The following is a 13,486-nucleotide window of genomic DNA, read 5'->3' as shown; positions in this document are numbered from 1 at the left end:
TAGGGAAGGATCCTTCCTTGCCCCTTTCCTAGCATCTGGAGGCTGCCAGCAATCCTTGGTGTCCCTTGGTTTATAAGCTGCATCTCTCTCGGCTGTTACGTGGCCATCTTCTCTGTGCAGGTCTGTGTCGCTGTCTGTCCTTTCTTCTCGTAAGGACACCAGTCATACTGGTCTGGAGGCCCACCCTAAAGCAGCATGACCTCAACTTAACAAATGACATCTGCAAGAGCCTATTTTTGAGTAAGATCACATGCTTACATTGCAGGTGGACAGGAATTTGGGGGGAAACTCTACACACCAGCACAGGCACCTACACTGGCCAAGCGCCCTAGAGTGAGAAGACAAAGGTGAATGAACACGGCCCTGCCCTCGGGCTGCCCACCCCCCAGTGAGGGAGACTGACCAGCAGTCAGGGGAGCGCTCTGAGGGCAGTGAACACACATGGCTGGTACAGCACAAAGGAGGCATCTCACCCCGCTTAACACGAGGGAGCTGATTTCTGAAGGCTTGGCAGGAGTGACCAGCTAGAGGAGGCTGGGATGGCAGCACAGAGGGAGGGATGTGTAGGTCCAAGGGTCTGTTCACAGAGGCAGCAGCGCTGGTCCACTGAGATAGTGATGTGGGGTCTGAGACGGGCAAAAGGTGATGGATGAAACCAAACTGTTGGACAAGGGCAGGTCATGTGCAAGTTGAAGTTGTAACTTCATCCTGTGGAGCTCAGGGAACCTCTGTCTCATTTTCAGCAAGGAAGGAATGAAGTAATATTTGCATGTTAGAACAATTACTCTAAAGCAATAAAAAGGATAAACTGGGAAGGTTAAGATTGGAAATGGGAAATCTCAGTAACAGACAAGAAATGATAAGGTTCTGGCATATGGCAGCAACCATGGGGATGGAGAGAAGGGAATTGATTTAATATTTATTCAGAGGAGGGACTCAGCAAAGCTTGTTGACAGATGGAATGCTGGATTTAATAAAAGGAGTTGGTAATAGCATTCAAAGTGGTTTGCTTTGGTTTTTTTGTTTTAATTTCATGTCTCAAGGTCATCCATGACCTATTTGGGAATGGACCAAGGACAGAATCTGGGAGAACGTCAACATTTCTTGAGCAAGAGGGGAAAAATCAACTAGAAAAGAAGTCAGAGAACAGAACAGTCAAGACAGGGAGCTGGAACTACACACGGGAAGCACTCAGCAAAGGGTCCCCAGAACCCAGTCAGAGCTGGTGCCCAAATAGTGGTTCTAGCCTGAGGAGTGGGCTCCCCGGAAAGACAGGACCCTGGGAGGCTTAGAAAACCTGGAATGAGGTGGGGTGGGAACTGGGACTAAATAACTTTATGTTGGGTGACTTGCTCCAAAAACAATGGGATCAGGGCTATTCATTCATGCAGTTAATAAGGGTGACCAATTGTCCATTCTGGTTTGTCCAGTACAGTCCCAGTTTTAACACTGAAAGTCTGACGTCCCAAGGAATGCTGCTGTCCCAGGGAAAGCATGATGGTTGGTCACCTTAGTTAACAAACTGCCACATGCCACGTCCTGTGTTGGATGGTACAGAGATTAATAATGCCTGGAGGGAAAATAATGGGTTACAGGTACTTAAAACTGTAGAAGGGCAGGTTGAGCGTCCTCTGTCTTACCAACAAGGGAAAGTTAAAGGAAGGTGATTTGGATATAACTTCGGCCAGGGATGGAAAAAGACTCTTAGCAAAACAAAGCTGTGGTGTGAGTAATAATGTGGAGAGGGAAACCCCTGTGTCGTCTCCCCTTCAATCCCCTCCCATCCTCCTGCTTTGGTTTCCTAGGGCTGTTGTAACAAGTGACCACAATCTAGGTGGCTTAGCCCAATAGAAATTCATTTTCTCCCAGTTCTGGAGGCGAGAAGTTCGAAGTCAGGTGTTGGCAGAACTGCCCTTCTGGAGGCTCCAGGGGTGACTCTGTTCCTGGCCTGCTCCAGCTTCTGGTGGCTGTGAGTATCACGTGGTGCTCCTTGACTTGCAGCTGCACGACTCCAGTCTCCACCTCCATCCTCACGCAGCCTGCTTCCTGTATTTCCTCATCTGTCCTCTTCCTCTGCCTTCTCTGCCAAGCACAGCTGTCATTGGATTTAGGGCTCACCCAGGTAATCCAGGATGATCTCATCTCCAGATCCTTAAGCTATAACTGCATCTCAAAGACACTTTTCCAAATAAGGTCACATTTCCTGGTTCCAGGGATTAGGAATTGAATGTATCTTTTTTGAAGAAGGGTATATGATTCACCCCACTACACCCTCATTAATATAATCTGAGCTCACTTTTCCTTCTTGTGTGATGCAAGGGGCAAGGAGCACCCACCGGCCCTGACAAAGAGCCCGCCCTCCCTCCGCCCCAGCTGTACATGAGCAGAAAGCCGTTGACAGGGCCCTCCTGCGTGGCTGTCCGGTTTGCACACTGCACCAAAGCCCCTGGCTAAGGGGCACTGAGGGAAGTAGGCACTGAGGGAAGCAGGGAAGGGTACTGAGATATATAGTCTGCTCTCTGCAGGCCAAACCGTGGGTCTTGTCAGCTCTGTACCCACTGAGAGAAGTGGGCACTGTTTTTCTTCCCCAAAAAGGGACTTCCCATGTCCCAAGCAGCATGCCTGCTCAGAGGGGGCCATTGACATTCATTAACACAACTGTGTTCACCAGTGGCCAATGAAAGGTGATGGTATAAGCTAATCACTAAAAATTTTCAGGACCATGCAAAATCTGCCACACATCAGGAAAGGGTGAGAAGGGACCAATTATGTCTTTTGGAAGCAGTGGCATGAAGAGGGAAGCAAGGGGAACATTGCAACAGGTCGGGAGTTGGAGGAAGAGGATTGCTAGAAGCAGAGGGAGGGAGGGAGTGGTCTGGACAGCCCCCACATCAGCATACCTTGCATCCTCACTCCACCACCTCCTACACAGCGAGGCCTCGGCCCTTCTGTGATATGAGGGGGTGATGTAGCTCGGCTGAGCCCTGTTCCCCAAACCTACCTATGCTCTGCCCCATGCTCTGTGAGATTTTCAGGTGGTCACCAGAGGCCACTGCAGGAAATACCCACTTGAACGTTCACTGGGGACCAATATGCCTTTGCTCTGAAGACAGCTGAGTGCTGTGGCATCTGAGCCAGATGGGGAAGAGCAGCAGCATCCTCATGGTGGCTGATTGTGTGTCCAGTGACAGACACCTGTAGGCCACAACCCACCTGGAAAGAGTAAGACCAATCTCCTCTACCCAGTCTCCTCAGAGACCAACCAGGCACCCATCCTGCAGGAGAAGGAGACCAGGAAAAGGGAGCCTCTCCTTCCTGCAGCCCCCAACCTCTCTATAGCCACTGTTTCACTAGATCCTCACAACAGTGTCCCCACAACAAGTCCATTTTACAGATCTGGAAACTGAGTTTTTGAGATGATGGTATTACTCAGAGACAGGGGTCCCTTCTCCTGGTCAGGCTTTGCCATTTGGAGTGGCGGTTTTCCATTTCCTGACTTTCTGTTCAAGACATGCTGAGAATCGGAAGGCTGAGTCTGATCTAGGCTGCCCCTCCCAGAGGCCTGGGGCGTGCCCCTTCACCCTGCGGCAGCACCTGCTCTGTAACTGCTACCGATGATAAGAAAAAGTGCATATCTGTAGGTAAAGAACAGACTTCAAAGTGCAGTGGAAACTTATTTGACAATAGGGCCCAAAGACAAGGGACCCAGTGAGAAAGCACAGGAACTGGAGCCTGGGGTCCCAAAGACACCGAATAAGAAACACCACAGAGCTGGTGCCACCCTGCTGCCCCTTGCTTGGATTCCGAGGATGCCAGATGGCCAGAAAAAAAAAACACTGGATAAGCCCACCACAAGAACGCAACCACCCCTCCACTCCCTTTGAAAAGTGTCTTACCTCCCTTCCAACTGCCTGCTTCTTATACCCTAACACAAAAAATTCCACAAGCCCGCTTTAAAAGAAAAAAAAAAAAAAGAAGCCCACCTTTTCATGCAAGCCTGCTTTGTCCCCAGCTTATAAAAGCAGCCAAGCGGAGCCAGCCCCCAGGCCAGTTGAGAGGCCCTTCCTTTCCTCTCTGCTGCCTCCCTTGTGCTCGAGCATAAGCTTAATAAAATCTGTCTGGAAATTTCTCTGGGGTTTCCTCTCAGTTTATATCTTGGGGAGCCCAAGAGCCCCCATGCTGGTCACACCAGGAGAGGCAATGCTGAGAAATTCAGACTGGCAAGCCCGAGAAGTCTGACAACCCATAGCCAAGTCTAGGATGCAAGAATGGGTGTCAGGTTTGAGACTGGTCCCTAGGGAGGAAGAAGGTAGAAGGCAGAGGAGGAGAAGAATTAAGGCTGCATCTCAAACACAAAGAGTACCCAGGCAGCAAGAGAGCTAATCCTGTGTCCTAGAGAACGGGAGTTGGATAACTCCCTCTGGATCCAGAAAGCTACCTTGACAGCAACCTTCACCTTCATGGTATTTTGCTGGGTCAAGCAGCACCCAATGCACTCAGCATCCATTCCCATTCAGAGTGGCTGGAAATGGACATTACAACTTGAAGGCTCACTTGCAGCTAGGGTTTGCCATCCAAATTAGGTTCCACCAATTAAGGTACTCATGCCAGATTTGAGAGGGGGACGGGAAGTGGAGGTCATTTTCCTGATGTCTTTACTGTTTCTCCAGGCAAGAAAGATCATGAGGACAGAGGACTGCGGCAGCAATCAGATACACCTCGCACTTCACTGCAAGGACTGGAGTTGGCCCGCCTCCCTGCTATCCTGTTCTCTGAAATCCACCCTCACATTCACTTCCAGACCATGCTTCCCAAGCGCTGGGAATTACCTCATTTTCTTTAATTCTCACAATGAAGCAGGTCTATTATCAGCCCCATTTTGCATTTAAGGACGTGGAAGCTTAAAGCAATTATGTAATTTCCCCCAAATCACATGGCAAGTAATGGGCAGGCTCTCCTGCCTGATTTATTGTGCATGTGCCATGTGCCACTTGCCAAGTTAGGACCTACACAGAGGTTGTTCCATGCACTCCTTGCTGTACAGGCAATGCCAGCACCAGGAGTTCAGCCGGGGCGGGCTTGGCTTACATGGATCTGATTAAGAGACCGCCATCATTGGACTTCTTTTCAAAGCTGCAATCATATCTCTAATCATTAGGAGTGCCAGATAGAATGCAGGGCACTGAGTTAAATCTGAATTTCAGATAAAAATAAATGTAATAATTATGTAGTGCAAGTATGCCCCAGGCAATATTTGAACATACTTAGAGTAAAAAAAATTATTCGTTGTTTATGTGAAAATCAGATTTACCTGAGTGTCCTGTGTTCTTATTCATCAAATCTAACAAGTCTAATAATAATTAACAAACCTGTTCAAAGAAACAAGGAATATTGTCCAAGACCATGATACTGGAAGAATTTCTAAGCATTGCCTAAGAGGCAAAGCCAGGCATTCTGATGAGACAGATAATACTAACCCCAGCTGATCTACTGAGCACCTTTGTACTTGGCAGGCACTTTCCTGAGGCCTTTTGTGTAACAACTTACTCTAACCTCACAATTAGCCAGTGGGGTAGGCATTACTGGGCAAGCTGAAGGGCTGGGATTCTAGCCATGGTGGTCAGTTCCTAATGACCCATTCTCATAAACGGTATGGCTCAATTGGTCAAATTATGCAGGGAATACTCAACTCGGGTTTACACAGATGTTATAGGTTCCCTCTTCATCTGTTCTTTTCCAGTCACCACCAACACAGACCCCACTGTTCTCCCTACCAGGTGTCCCACCCATTTTCCCTGGTCCCGTAGACATCTAACCAGGGCAAGTCAGCCTTTTAAACTTTGGAATACAAGTGAAAATACAGGAAACTACAGAAAGGATAAAGAAACTTAAAATCACCTTAATTTCCATTTTTAATAGTCTTCCTATAGACACATATATTTGTTTTATAAGACACTGTCTTAGTCATACCGCACACACACAATTTTGTGACATCAGTTTTGTGCTGTGGCCCTGGCCAGTGTGGCTCTGTTGGCAGGAGCGTTGTCCCGTACACCAAAAGGCTGCAGGTTTGATTCCTGCTCAGGGCACATACCCAGGTTGCGGATCCCCAGTGGGATCATGTATGGGAGGCAACTGATCGATGTTTCTCTCTCACATCAATGTTTCTCTCTCTCTATCTCTCCCCCCCACTTCCTCTCTCTAAAATCAATAAACATATTTAAAAAAAATAAGACATTGTGAACATTTCTTCTTCTCCACAAGTGGTCTCTGAAAATGCTGTGGACTGAATTCTGTCCCCCGACACTCATATGTTGAAGTCCCAACCCCCAACGTGACTGTATTTGGAGTGAGGAAGTAACTAAGGCTAAACAAGGTCATAAAGTCGGGTGCTGATTCCAATGGCATTAGTGCCCTTATCAGAAGAGACACCAGAGAGCTGGCTCACTGCGCACTCCGTCTCCTGAGGACACAGCAAGCAGCAGCCCTCTGCAACCCAGGAGGAGAAACCTCACCGGAAATCAACCCTGATCGATCTTGATCTGGGACTTCTAGCCTCCAGAACTGGCACAAAATGAATTTGTTGTGTAAGCTCAAGTCTGTGGTATTTTGTCATGGCAGCCTGCGCTGACTAATTTTTAGAATTTTTTAGAACTATCCCATCTGATGGTTATACCAACACTTACTCGACAAATTCCCTATTGGGAATTCTTCAGACAGCGTCCACATTTGCGCTTTGACAACGAACACCTACTAAAAGTACCCTCTCCTGGCTCGTTACCTCAGGCTAGATTTCTAGAGGCAGAGTCACTAGTAGGGTGATCAACTGTCCCAGTTTGCCCCGGGCTGTCCTGGGCTTTGCCCTGAAAGCCCCCCATCCCTGGAAACCCCCCGTCCTGGTAAACCAGGACAGTTGGTCATGACATCCTTGAGTCAAAAGCAGGCGCCCATCCCAAGACGTTCTTACACGCACCGGTGGATTGCCCACCAGACGTGCTAATTTCCACACCCACCATAAGCGGTTTCCCTCCCAGTTATAGTCCCTCGTCTGTAATTTACATTAACATGCTTCTGCACAGACAGTGGGAAATAGGAGGTGTAAATTTAAATATACCCTACATTAGAAACGGATAATTAATATGTGAAGTATCCTAATCAGAAATCCACATTCCAGAGGTGGCTGGTTAGCATCTGAAAGACCCTAATCAAGAGCCCCCACTCCACCTCCAGCGCCTGCTACAAGCACCATGACAAGTGCCTGCTTTAAATATCACTACCTGCGGCTGCATATTGATCTTGGTCATTAGCATAAGAGATATTAGAAATAATGATTCACTGGTGAAATGTGAGCAGTTCCAGAACCATTCTGACTTGAATTAACAGAATATTTTGAAAAACCATGGTATCAAAATCAGATTTTTTTTTTTATTAATACTTTAGGTCAAGAATTCCATTTACTCACATCAGCCCCAGAGTTTTCAGAGGTTCGGAAACGGATGTGTGTGTTTGGGGTCATCACGAGGACTAGGGGACAGTGGTTGGGGGAGCATGACAGCTGCCTGGGTCCAGGGTGGATAAATACCCTACGATGCCTGGGAAAGTCTGGCTTGCCAAATATCCCGATGCCAGAGAAGTTTAGCCAATGTTCAGAACCAAGTGAACCTTCTGGATTGGAGAATCACAAGAACAAAGGGGCCACACTTCAGTGGGCTTACAAAATAGGTCCACCATCTTTGTGTCTATCATTGTATTGGGTTTTGCTTGTTTGTTTATTATTTTGTTGTTAGACGTGGCTGGCATTGTCACGCATCACCCAGAAGTGAGGTTTGGGGAAAGAAGACCCACTGCCCTCACCCACCTTTAATCATTGGAATCCATGTCTATCCAACAAAAAAAAAGTCGATCCTTGTAAACGGGGAAATTAGCTTGGGTGAGGCCACAACAAGGTGTCTTTAAAGTTTGCTTTATTATGTGAATATCCTTTAAAGTGCTGTTAAACACCAAGAAAAATGAAATGCAGTGAGAATGAAACTAGTAAACGCCCCTGTTTTAATTAATACAATGCATAAGGCAAAACTGTCTGATGTTACTGTTTGCTGGAAAATATGCCTAACGAATGTGAGAGTGTGTACATGTGCATTCTCTCTGGTTAATCCAGTTACACATGTATTCATTTTGTTTCACTGATAGACCAGCATTAAATTCAACCCTCAAAAAGGCAGGCTGAAACTCAGAAGGAATGAACTGCTGGTGGGAAAGAAATCCCCCTAAAGAGTGGTCTACCCCTTTTCCTCCCTCACTCCCCACCAAAGAGCCAGCGCAGAGGCTTGTGTGGTGGCCCAGAGCATGAGAATCCCCTGGAGGGCCCATAAAACCCAGATCACTGGGCCCCACCGCCAGAGGTTCTGATTCAGGAGGGCTGGGGCGGGGCCTAAGAATCTGCATTTTTAACAAGCTCCCAGGTGCAGCTGATGCTCCTGGTCCTAGACAGACACTTTGAGAACTACTGCTCTGGTTCTCAAACCAGAGAACTGCTCATTAGAATCACCTGGAGAAATTTTAAAAGGATCATGACTTGATCTTATTTAATTATAGGAGTGATATTGCAACACATTCACAGAGCCCGCTTAGATTCAGGGTGGGGAGAATTAACATGATGTATGTCCACCAGGGGGCAGAAATCTTAGGAGAGGCATCTGCCTGTAACATCAAGGAACCTAACTGGTGACGAGTACCTTCATGGCGATCTTTGGCCAAAAGGCACCAACACTTTTCAACTATCATTTTCTACCAAAACAAGCCTAAGACTTGTGCAGAATTAGACAACTTCAAGTCAATTCATAACACTAGGGTGGGAAACCACAAGGGCAGGTTTGCCAGAAGACTGTTGAGCTCCATCCAAACGATCTGGGTGAATCCGTCCCCTTTTTCAGCGACAAAGATATTCGTAAGCCTCTCCCACCAAAAGGCAAGTGGAGTTTGATACCCGGAAGAATAAAATGCCCATTTATTCAACGTTCTGTTCATCAAATTTGAGCTACTTGTTAAATGACCTATTCCCAAATTATACCGACTTTACCCATTTATTAAAATTTATCCTAAAGAATATTCTGCTTGAGTATGTTAAAATGTTAACATATTCTGTTCTATAGAGAACTGACTAGCATTTCCTCCCCTCTATTAGAAGAAAAGACTACTTGCTAAGTGAGCAAATGAAAGGTATTTCCATTGCCTGTAATTTTGAGCACCTCCTGCCCCAGGAGTCCAATTTAAATTATCCCTTTGGAAGAAAATATCAGAATAGCTAGGGACCTGGAATTCACACCCAATTGAAATATCTCTGTGAACTGTAACAGGTTGATATGCACCCTGAGGAGGTGTCTTTACAACCCCAATTATCTTTTAATTTATGTGGATCTTCCTATTATCTTCTGTTTGGCTTTTACTCAGATTAACAGCATTACTCATTCATTCATTTGTTGAATAAATATGTTTTGAGCACCAATTATATGCCAGGTGCTCTATATGGAAAGACAACAGTGGACAATAGAAATTTCCTCCTTTGTGGAGTTTTCAATATAGCAGAGACCCAGATAGTCAACAAATAACCCCGAATTAATACGTAATTGCAACTTCTGATGACTAATAGGAAGGAAACGTATAATGGAAAAATAAAGCCACGTGGTTGTGGTAGTTATAAAGTGGAAATTATGACTTAGGACATTTTCTATTTCTGCCTACCTGAACAAAGATTGATTAGGAACAGATGTCCAAGGAATGAAATCACCGTCTTGAAGAGATGTCCACATCCCGTGTTCACTGCAGCATTATCCCCAGTCGCCAAGGCATGGAAACAACCCGAATGTCCATCACCTGGTGAATGGATAAAGAAAATATGATACACACCCGCACACACATATACTGTTCATCTATAAAAAGAGAAAATCCTGTTGTTTGCAAAACACGGATGGACTTGTGCGAAGTGAAACAAGCCAGACAAAGACGATACTGTTATGATAACCTTACATGTAGAATCTAAGAGAGTTAGATTCAGAGAAAGTAAAGTGGTGGCTGCCAGGGGCTGGGTGGTAGTTGAAATGGGAAGATGCTGGTCAAAGTATACAAACTTCTAGTTACACGATGAATACCTTCCGGGAATGTAATGTACAGCATAGTGAGGACAGCTAACAATACTGCATTATATGACTGAAAGTGGCTAAAAGAGATCTTAAATGTTCTCACCACTCACACACACAAAAATGTAATTATGTGAGGTGATGGATGTGTTAAGCGACCTATTGCAATAATCATTTTGCAAAACATGTGTATCATATCATCGCACTGTATACCTTACACAATGTTATATGTTGATTATATCTCGATAAAGCTGGAAAAAAAGAGGAAGAGACACCCACCTTCCTGGGACATGCAAAGAACAATTGGAAATGTGCCTGCTTATCTGAGGAATAAGAGATCTACTTAATCGAGTTTATTTCAAGGATTAAAAAAAAACAAGTCAGCTGTGTGCCCATGGCCTTACACTCTCCTCATTTCAACTAGAAAAGCCAGAGCCCCACCAACTCGGTCTCCACCTACTGATCTTACTTGCCCCATCAATCTGTTGTAAACTCAACTAAACAAAAAATGCTGAAACTTTTATGAATAAAAAGTAAAAGTACCTACTCTGAATATATTTAATGCCCATTAAAACTGTGTATGAAAATCAAGAATCCCTCATGTTTAAATATTTACCACACACAGATAAATTCTAGGTCTTAAATAGAACAGTATAATTTAGTTCAATTTCATTCATTCTAAAATAAGGATTCTCCACTGTAATTATCCAGGTAAAGTCAGTTACTCTCTAAAACCTTCCTTGATTCCCCCCAGGCATAGTTATTAATAGTTACGTCCTTCTCCGTGCTCCCACAAGACTTCCATTACAGCTCTTTTCAGCATTGTACCATAAATACCCTGAGGCCTTTGAAATTACTTTCCTGGCTCTCGTACTCAACTGAGGCCCTTGAGGAGAACAACTTGGTCTTATTCATTTGGGCATCCTTGGTACGCAGCAGAGTGCTAAGTTCATCATAATAAAACTCAATAAAGTTCGGGTAAGTAAATAAGAGGCCTAAATCAAATCTTGCATAAGTCAAATCTTATAACAAATGGAGGAAGGCGACATTTGACTTTGACTTGGGCCCTGAAGGAGGAGACAGACATGCAAAGATCTAGCATTCAAGAGAGAACCGCAAGGGCCAAGGCTGTAAAGGAAGGAAAAAAGATATAGAAGAAGGCTACAGGGAGAGTTAAAGAGAGCGGAGAAGACGAAGAGAGTAGGACTTGGGTGAAGGCACATTCCAAGGGAGAAAACAGTGCTCCAGAAAAAGGGAGGAAATGTTCACAACGCAGCTGTCGGTGAAACTGGCTGGAGGAGAAAGAATGTGATGGGAAAGAACAACAGGTAGGGAGCCTTCAAGGCCACGTTCACAACGCTCACATACTTGGCCCTTGTTCAGTGAGCCATGGGGGCTTTTGACATGGAGGCCAGAGCTGAACTTTAGAAAGAGTGTGGTGTGGGGGGTAAATTTAAAAGGATGGAGGGAGAACTCAAAGTCAAGGCTATTGAAATGATCTAGTGAGTGGTTATAAGGCTCCCCTAAGGCAGAGGCTGGGCCGGGAGGGAGGGGAGAGGCACACAGTGAGATAAAAGTACTCGATATTTTTCAAAAGCAGCATTAAAGGCAGGCAAGACTAGGGTTCAAGGTAAATAGTTCTCTTTTGGAACAGAGGCAGCAATAGGGCTACGAGGTTTTCATTTAAACCTGTATTTGTTAGATGGCAAGAACAGCAGCTGGCCAGCAGAAGCTGCCCCTTATCTCCAGATCCAGGCTATTTCATTCCTCTGCCCAGAGTCTGACTAATAAATGTTCTATTCTTCAGAAGAAAACAATGTCACTGAATGAGGTGAAAATATCAGAAATAGAACGGTTTGATTTTTATGGACAGAGTTTCATACGATAGATTAGAATTCATCTATTTCTTTCCCAGTTGACCCATCAACCCGACTACCTGACCTCGAAAAGTCATTTTCTTCCTCTTTCAGTACAATTTTTAAAATTGAAGTGGTTTTAGACTTGGAAAGACTAACCTAGGTTTGAGGCTTGCAGCAAAGAAAGGGAAATCGATCTGCTCAGAGGATCAGGGCTCTCCCGATGACGCGGAAGGGGAGTAGCTGGAAGCCTGCCCTGCGGACACCACACATTATGCAGTGATGGGAAGGGAACTAATTTATTGGCACCTGTTACTCTTCAAATACTGAACTCGGTCTTGTGGACTTAACAATGAACAAGACACTCATGGCAGGTGTGGCTCAGTAGGTTGAGAGCTGACCTGTGAACCCAAAGGTCACTGGTTTGATTCCCAGTCAGGGCACATGCCTGGGTTGTGGGGCCAGGTCCCCATTTGGGGGTGTGAGAGAGGCAACCGATCGATGTTTCTCTCGCACATCAATGTTTCTCTCCCTCTCTTTCTCCTTCCCTTCTCTTCTCTAAAAAATTAATAAAATCTTTAAAAATAAACAAAACAAGACAATCCCCGCCTTCAAGGTGCTCGCAGACATATAGAACACATCCCATACAGTGAGAAGGGAGCAACAGCGTGAATAGCGGGAGTTTGTGGAGCCAGAGAAGGTTCCCAGGGACTTAAGTAAATAGGCATCACCCAAGGAAGAATACATCAGGGCTCAGAAATCAATGTCTCCTAAACTTCCGTATCACACTTCCTGATTTCCAGTTACAAAAGGATAGTGATCAAAACAGTACGTACTGGCATAAAAATAGATAACAAACCAAGGTTCAGAGCCCAGAAATAAACCTGCGCATACATGATTAACTAATATTCGATAAGGGAGCCAAGAATACTCACTGTGGAAAGGACAGTCTCTTTAATAAATGGTGGTGGGAAAACTAGACAATCACACGAAGAATGAAATTGGGCCTCTATTTTACACCAGTCACAAAAATTAACTTGAAATGGATTAAAGACTTAAACATGAGACCTGACACAATAGAACTCCTAGAAGAAAAGACAGGGGAAAAGCTCTTTGACATTGGTCTTGCTGTATTTTTTTTGGATTTGACTCCAAGAGCAAAGGCAACAAAAGCAAAAACAAACAAATGGGACCACATCAAACTGAAAAGGAAACAACCCTCAAAAGGTAAAGTGCCATGCCATGGCTGGGTATCTCAGGTGGTTGGAGTGTTGTCCCGATACACTAGGGTTGTGAGTTTGCTCCCGTCAGGGCACATGCGAGAGTCAACCAATGGATGTGTGGATAAGTGGAACAACAAAATCGATGTCGCTCTCTCCCCCTTCCTCTCTCTCTTTAGAATCAACAAATAAAAAAGAAAAAAAAAAAAGGCAAAGTGCTCTTCCAAAATGGGGTAAACTGTCTTGAGAAGAAGTGTATCCTCTTACTTACACA

General features: G+C 45.2%; 1 long non-coding RNA gene across 6 annotated transcripts in view; it reads right to left on the bottom strand.

The window, feature by feature from the left end:
* LOC112304430 (uncharacterized) overlaps positions 1-13,486 on the bottom strand; it is a 153,235-nt gene that overhangs the window by 89,538 nt on the left and 50,211 nt on the right. For all 6 annotated transcript variants that reach the window (XR_011651128.1, XR_011651130.1, XR_011651131.1 and 3 more), the window contains one exon: positions 9,742-9,873. This is a non-coding gene — a long non-coding RNA (uncharacterized lncRNA). The remainder of the gene's footprint in view (positions 1-9,741; positions 9,874-13,486) is intronic.

Source organism: Desmodus rotundus, chromosome 1, assembly GCF_022682495.2.
Source record: "Desmodus rotundus isolate HL8 chromosome 1, HLdesRot8A.1, whole genome shotgun sequence".
Classification (NCBI taxonomy): Eukaryota; Metazoa; Chordata; class Mammalia; order Chiroptera; family Phyllostomidae; genus Desmodus; species Desmodus rotundus.
Note: the sequence above shows the minus strand (reverse complement) of the source record. Positions and strands in the feature narration are given on the sequence as shown.